The sequence below is a fragment of the Sinocyclocheilus anshuiensis genome, unplaced genomic scaffold (genome assembly GCF_001515605.1).
Source record: "Sinocyclocheilus anshuiensis isolate Anshui unplaced genomic scaffold, SAMN03320099.WGS_v1.1 scaffold1671, whole genome shotgun sequence".
NCBI classification, from domain to species: Eukaryota; Metazoa; Chordata; class Actinopteri; order Cypriniformes; family Cyprinidae; genus Sinocyclocheilus; species Sinocyclocheilus anshuiensis.
The window spans coordinates 5,286-12,828 of NW_015549701.1; the positions used below are offsets into that span (position 1 = coordinate 5,286).

Sequence of the window (7,543 nt, forward strand, 5' to 3'; positions counted from 1 at the left end):
ACTCATGCACACACACACACTCACGCGCACACACACACTCACGCACACACACGCTCACGCTCACACACACTCACACACACACACACACACACACTCACACACACTCACACTCACACTCACGCTCTCACACACACTCACACACACACACTCTTACTCACACACACTCACACACACACACTCTTACTCACACACACTCACACACACACACTCTTACTCACACACACTCACACACACACACTCTTACTCACACACACTCACACACACACACTCTTACTCACACACACTCACACACACACACTCTTACTCACACACACTCACACACACACACTCTTACTCACACACACTCACACACACACACTCTTACTCACACACACTCACACACACACACTCTTACTCACACACACTCACACACACACACTCTTACTCACACACACTCACACACACACACTCTTACTCACACACACTCACACACACACACTCTTACTCACACACACTCACACACACACACTCTTACTCACACACACTCACACACACACACTCTTACTCACACACACTCACACACACACACTCTTACTCACACACACTCACACACACACACTCTTACTCACACACACTCACACACACACACTCTTACTCACACACACTCACACACACACACTCTTACTCACACACACTCACACACACACACTCTTACTCACACACACTCACACACACACACTCTTACTCACACACACTCACACACACACACTCTTACTCACACACACTCACACACACACACTCTTACTCACACACACTCACACACACACACTCTTACTCACACACACTCACACACACACACTCTTACTCACACACACTCACACACACACACTCTTACTCACACACACTCACACACACACACTCTTACTCACACACACTCACACACACACACTCTTACTCACACACACTCACACACACACACTCTTACTCACACACACTCACACACACACACTCTTACTCACACACACTCACACACACACACTCTTACTCACACACACTCACACACACACACTCTTACTCACACACACTCACACACACACACTCTTACTCACACACACTCACACACACACACTCTTACTCACACACACTCACACACACACACTCTTACTCACACACACTCACACACACACACTCTTACTCACACACACTCACACACACACACTCTTACTCACACACACTCACACACACACACTCTTACTCACACACACTCACACACACACACTCTTACTCACACACACTCACACACACACACTCTTACTCACACACACTCACACACACACACTCTTACTCACACACACTCACACACACACACTCTTACTCACACACACTCACACACACACACTCTTACTCACACACACTCACACACACACACTCTTACTCACACACACTCACACACACACACTCTTACTCACACACACTCACACACACACACTCTTACTCACACACACTCACACACACACACTCTTACTCACACACACTCACACACACACACTCTTACTCACACACACTCACACACACACACTCTTACTCACACACACTCACACACACACACTCTTACTCACACACACTCACACACACACACTCTTACTCACACACACTCACACACACACACTCTTACTCACACACACTCACACACACACACTCTTACTCACACACACTCACACACACACACTCTTACTCACACACACTCACACACACACACTCTTACTCACACACACTCACACACACACACTCTTACTCACACACACTCACACACACACACTCTTACTCACACACACTCACACACACACACTCTTACTCACACACACTCACACACACACACTCTTACTCACACACACTCACACACACACACTCTTACTCACACACACTCACACACACACACTCTTACTCACACACACTCACACACACACACTCTTACTCACACACACTCACACACACACACTCTTACTCACACACACTCACACACACACACTCTTACTCACACACACTCACACACACACACTCTTACTCACACACACTCACACACACACACTCTTACTCACACACACTCACACACACACACTCTTACTCACACACACTCACACACACACACTCTTACTCACACACACTCACACACACACACTCTTACTCACACACACTCACACACACACACTCTTACTCACACACACTCACACACACACACTCTTACTCACACACACTCACACACACACACTCTTACTCACACACACTCACACACACACACTCTTACTCACACACACTCACACACACACACTCTTACTCACACACACTCACACACACACACTCTTACTCACACACACTCACACACACACACTCTTACTCACACACACTCACACACACACACTCTTACTCACACACACTCACACACACACACTCTTACTCACACACACTCACACACACACACTCTTACTCACACACACTCACACACACACACTCTTACTCACACACACTCACACACACACACTCTTACTCACACACACTCACACACACACACTCTTACTCACACACACTCACACACACACACTCTTACTCACACACACTCACACACACACACTCTTACTCACACACACTCACACACACACACTCTTACTCACACACACTCACACACACACACTCTTACTCACACACACTCACACACACACACTCTTACTCACACACACTCACACACACACACTCTTACTCACACACACTCACACACACACACTCTTACTCACACACACTCACACACACACACTCTTACTCACACACACTCACACACACACACTCTTACTCACACACACTCACACACACACACTCTTACTCACACACACTCACACACACACACTCTTACTCACACACACTCACACACACACACTCTTACTCACACACACTCACACACACACACTCTTACTCACACACACTCACACACACACACTCTTACTCACACACACTCACACACACACACTCTTACTCACACACACTCACACACACACACTCTTACTCACACACACTCACACACACACACTCTTACTCACACACACTCACACACACACACTCTTACTCACACACACTCACACACACACACTCTTACTCACACACACTCACACACACACACTCTTACTCACACACACTCACACACACACACTCTTACTCACACACACTCACACACACACACTCTTACTCACACACACTCACACACACACACTCTTACTCACACACACTCACACACACACACTCTTACTCACACACACTCACACACACACACTCTTACTCACACACACTCACACACACACACTCTTACTCACACACACTCACACACACACACTCTTACTCACACACACTCACACACACACACTCTTACTCACACACACTCACACACACACACTCACACTCACACACACACACACACACACACACACACACACACACGCGCGCTCCCTATGTAGACAGCATCCGAAGCGCCCTAGAGTTGACACACCTCCACGAACAGCAGAGATCACAGCAGGAGTGTTGAGAGTCAATATCAGAGATCACAGTCATCTCCACACATCACAATCATCTTCATCTTCATCAATCAGCTGAAGAGAACGAATAAAGCTGCTGCTAGCATTAGCATCAGAGCACTCAGAGCTCAGCTCGGTCAGGCGCTCATTTAGAGCGCTAAAGTGCAGCAATAAAGAGTTTATTCATCGTTTACCTGTGCTGTCTGGCTGATTTCTGGCAGTTTGAAGCGCAACACGGCCGCGACTGACAGGAAAACAAACACAAATCAGCGTGTGCGTCACTTCCGGGAAATAAGCGCGTGGAGCAAAATAAAAGCTCTGACGCGACTGAGCTTTAAAAATACCTTTTATTTTAAAATTACACCTCAGGTGCAGATAATATGTGTGTGTGTGCATTAAATAGTATAATAATAATAATAATAATAATATTAACTAACATTATCATGCGCATTGAATAATAATCAGAATATTAAGCCTTTGAATCTTTGTTTGTTTTTAAATTACCTTTTTATTTGTACTCTTTAAGCCCTGATGAAGCCGAAATAACAATTCAAATAATAACATTATTTAAACGAAAGCATTGCTGTCTCTGTCTGTCTTCAGGTCTTAACATGCAAATGCATCCGTTGAACTACACCTCCCACAATGCACCGCGCCCGCCAGCCAGTGCGGGGTTAGAGGGCGCGTCGCCATGGCAGCGGCTGGTTGTGACATCAGCGCCATTTTGCTTGAGTGTTGTGATGGAAGCAGCGAGAAAATCAGAATCCGACGGAAAAACACCGAAAATCAGACGCGAATCAGACAAATTCAGACCAGAGGGAGCCGATTCGGCGAATCAGACGGAGTCGCGTCGAGAATCTGGACTGAAGTCGCTCGGAGGCGGAGCGATCTGCGATAACAGGTTTGATTTTCACTAAAACGCGTCAGGTTTCAGTCAGCTTCGCGTGTAAGTTGTGCGTGGGTGTTTTTAAATAGCGTATTGTCGATTAATTCTGCCGCGTGTTGTCGATTTGCTAGAAAACCGCGAAAATCCCAGACAAACGTCGTTAATGCTGAAGAATCGCCTCACGATTAAACGCGTGTCAGATGCGAGAATCTCGAGGGAATGCTGCAGAAGAGCCACCGGTGGTTTCCCGCCGAATACTTAACGAATAATCGTCACTGAATCGATTTGGAAAACCAGCCGTTTCTGTGGCTTCGAGTTCTGTAGTCCGCTACTGATTACAGATTACAGTAACGTAATCCGTTACATTAGGCTGCACATTTTAGGTAATATAATCAGATTACTTTGAGATTACTCGTTTATCATATTGAATTAAATAGGACAATCTTGTACCATATTGATATAAAAAATGCAAAGAAAAAGTAAATATATTACATTTGTTGTTATTTACAACAGAAAGTGGATTAAACATTACATTATGCCAAGGTTTCCTAAACTGGGGCTCATAACGGAACTGCAGGGGGTTCGTGAGTTTAATAAAAAGCAAATAATTAAATCATAAAAATGTAAAATTAAAATAACACTAAAAAAAATCACTATTTTATTTGTTTACCTGCATGTCATTAATGTCAGAGAACCGTGAACATGCAAATGTGATACTGAATTATTAAAATATTTATTTTTAAGTCTCAAGTGACAAACACGTTTGGGAATAAAGTGAATTTGTGCATTTAAAAGACAAAAGCCTTCCAAAGACATAACAAAACATGGTTAAATAACCCACTGAGCGCTAACTCAAATAAACATGAGTGTGTTCATCAGTAGTTGATGCAATGTTGAAATATTGAGAAAACGCTTCTTAAAACTGAAATGATTTCTGTAAATCCAGTGCTCAGATGCTGTGTGTTTTCTGTGTAATTAGACGCCGGACTAGTGAAGAAAAGGCGTAAAGAGGTGGGATATTTTAGAAAGGCACATCTAAAAGATGGATTTTGGAGAATCAATACATTCTGAATAATGTATTGCTATTGTGTGAATAATATGTAATCATGTAATCGATAAAAAACTAACTAGTCTGATTGCACGTATTCTAAAATGTAATTGAATCTAATTACAAGTACTTAATTTTTGGATGTGATCAGTTACTACCAGCTCTGGCTGTTAAATATAGCAGCATGTGTTGTGGTGTTTGACAGCAGCTGCTCTCTGTTTTAAGCATCTCAGCAGCTTCAGCGGAGTCAAACGCTGTGTTTTTACGACAGATAGACAGCTGTCTCTCTCACCCCTGCAGCACAAAAGCAGTCTTAAGTCGCTGGGGTATATTTGTAGCAATAGCCAACAATACATTGTATGGGTCAAAATTATACATTTTTCTTTTATGCCAAAAATCATTAGGATATTAAGTAAAGATCATGTTCCATGAAGATATTTAGTAAATTTCCTACCGTAAATATATCAAAACTTAATGTTTGATTAGTAATATGCATTGCTAAGAACTTCATTTGGACAACTTTAAAGATGATTTTCTCAATATTTAGATTTTTTTGCACCCTCAGATTCCAGATTTTCAAATAGTTGTATCTCGGCCAAATATTGTCCTATCCTAACAAACCATACATCAATGGAAAGATTATTTATTCAGAAAAATTGACCCTTATGACTGGTTTTGTGCTGCAGGGACACATATTTAGATCTAAAGTGTTTTCCTGTGGATTCCAGGTCTGTCGCCGCATCATGTGACGCTTCCCGTCCCTCATCACCATGATCGATTCCCGTGCGTCCCTGCCTCCGTCTGGACTCTGATCAGCAGCATCCATGATGATTTATGGGCTGATTCCTCAGGAGTTACACGCGCAGCTCCTGGACCTCCAGAACTATCAGAAGCGGACCAGCGGCGTGGAGGAGCTGAAGAACCTCCTCCTGGAGCTGGATCTCCAGCAGGTCTCCTCCGGCAGCATCGTGGAGTTCATCCAGTTCTTACGCGAGCTCCTGGACGACAGCAACTTCAAGGTGTTGTACGGCGCGCTGCAGCTCATCAACCTGCTGATCGAGAAGCTGGAGTGTGATGTGGAGCGCTATTATAAGGAGATCGTGGGCGTGACGGTGCGAGCGCTGGGTGACTCGCGGAACGTGACGCGGCACGAGTACATGAGCGTCTTCAGGCAGCTGATGAGGATGGTGGGGCCTCAGAAGGTTCTGGATCTGGTGGTGGCTCAGCTCAAGCACAGGAACTCCAGGGTTCGAGAGGACGTCATCAACATCATCACGGCTGCCATGCTCACACACCCGCGCAAGGACTTCGACGTGGATCGAGCCGGAGGCGCCGAGGGCCTCATGGCTGCTGTACAGGCGCGGCGTGCGCGGCACATACTCCACATACTCCCTGCCGACGGCACCGTCGAGTACGCACTCGCTCTTCCTAAACCGGGACAGAGACGGACGCCTCAGCTGGGCTCCGGGGCCGATCTGGACTGGGTTCTGAATGGAGGCCGGGTTCACAGCTCTCGCTCAGACGTGGATCTGACAGATAACACGCCTCAGCAGAGGAGGATGGTGAGCGCTGGCAAGAACAAACTGCCCTGGGAGAGATCGGCCCTCTCTGTGGAGCTTCAGACCAATGGAGGGTCACCTGATCAGGTGAGCGATGACATCAGCATCATCACACACACACCTGAGATCTCTAAAAGTTTCTCAGGCTTTGAAATGATCAAACTCTGCTGTCACTCAATCTGCTGCACGTCTTCTGTCTCCGATTGAGAGTTTAGAGAGTTTTATGCAGTCGAAGCTCTTTCAGTGTAATTCTCGATCTTGACTGGTTTTGATCAAGTAAGCGTCAGAATAACTGCAGTAATATCTCCAGATGAACACTTACTGGACTGAAGCAGCTCAGCTTTACTTGATTCTCCATCAATCATATTTTAGAGTCTCAAATCTGATCCTCAGGATCTTTTGAGGAGCGTTTGTTTCCAGAAGCTTTACTTTCACTGTTCCTCAGCGGAGGAATGATCTTCACAAGCCTCCAGAACATCTCACATCTTCTGAGGAGCCTTTATTTCTTCAGCTC

At 45.2% G+C, this 7,543-nt stretch overlaps 2 protein-coding genes across 4 annotated transcripts in view; one reads left to right on the forward strand and one right to left on the reverse strand.

Moving 5' to 3' along the window:
* Positions 1–3,917, reverse strand: part of LOC107660572 (kelch-like protein 28) — a 6,552-nt gene extending 2,635 nt beyond the window's left edge. For 2 of the 3 annotated variants that reach the window (XM_016449894.1, XM_016449893.1), the window contains exon 1: positions 3,731–3,917. The gene's annotated coding sequence lies outside the window, so the exon portion shown is untranslated. Of the gene's footprint in view, positions 1–3,511; positions 3,682–3,730 lie in introns of those variants that run through there. The other variant, XM_016449895.1, reaches the window with a different exon arrangement.
* An 88-nt stretch (positions 3,918–4,005) lies between these two features.
* The window catches only part of LOC107660566 (protein FAM179B-like), a 28,457-nt gene continuing 24,919 nt past the window's right edge, over positions 4,006–7,543 (forward strand). The window contains exon 1 of the mRNA XM_016449888.1: positions 4,006–4,437. The gene's annotated coding sequence lies outside the window, so the exon portion shown is untranslated. The remainder of the gene's footprint in view (positions 4,438–7,543) is intronic.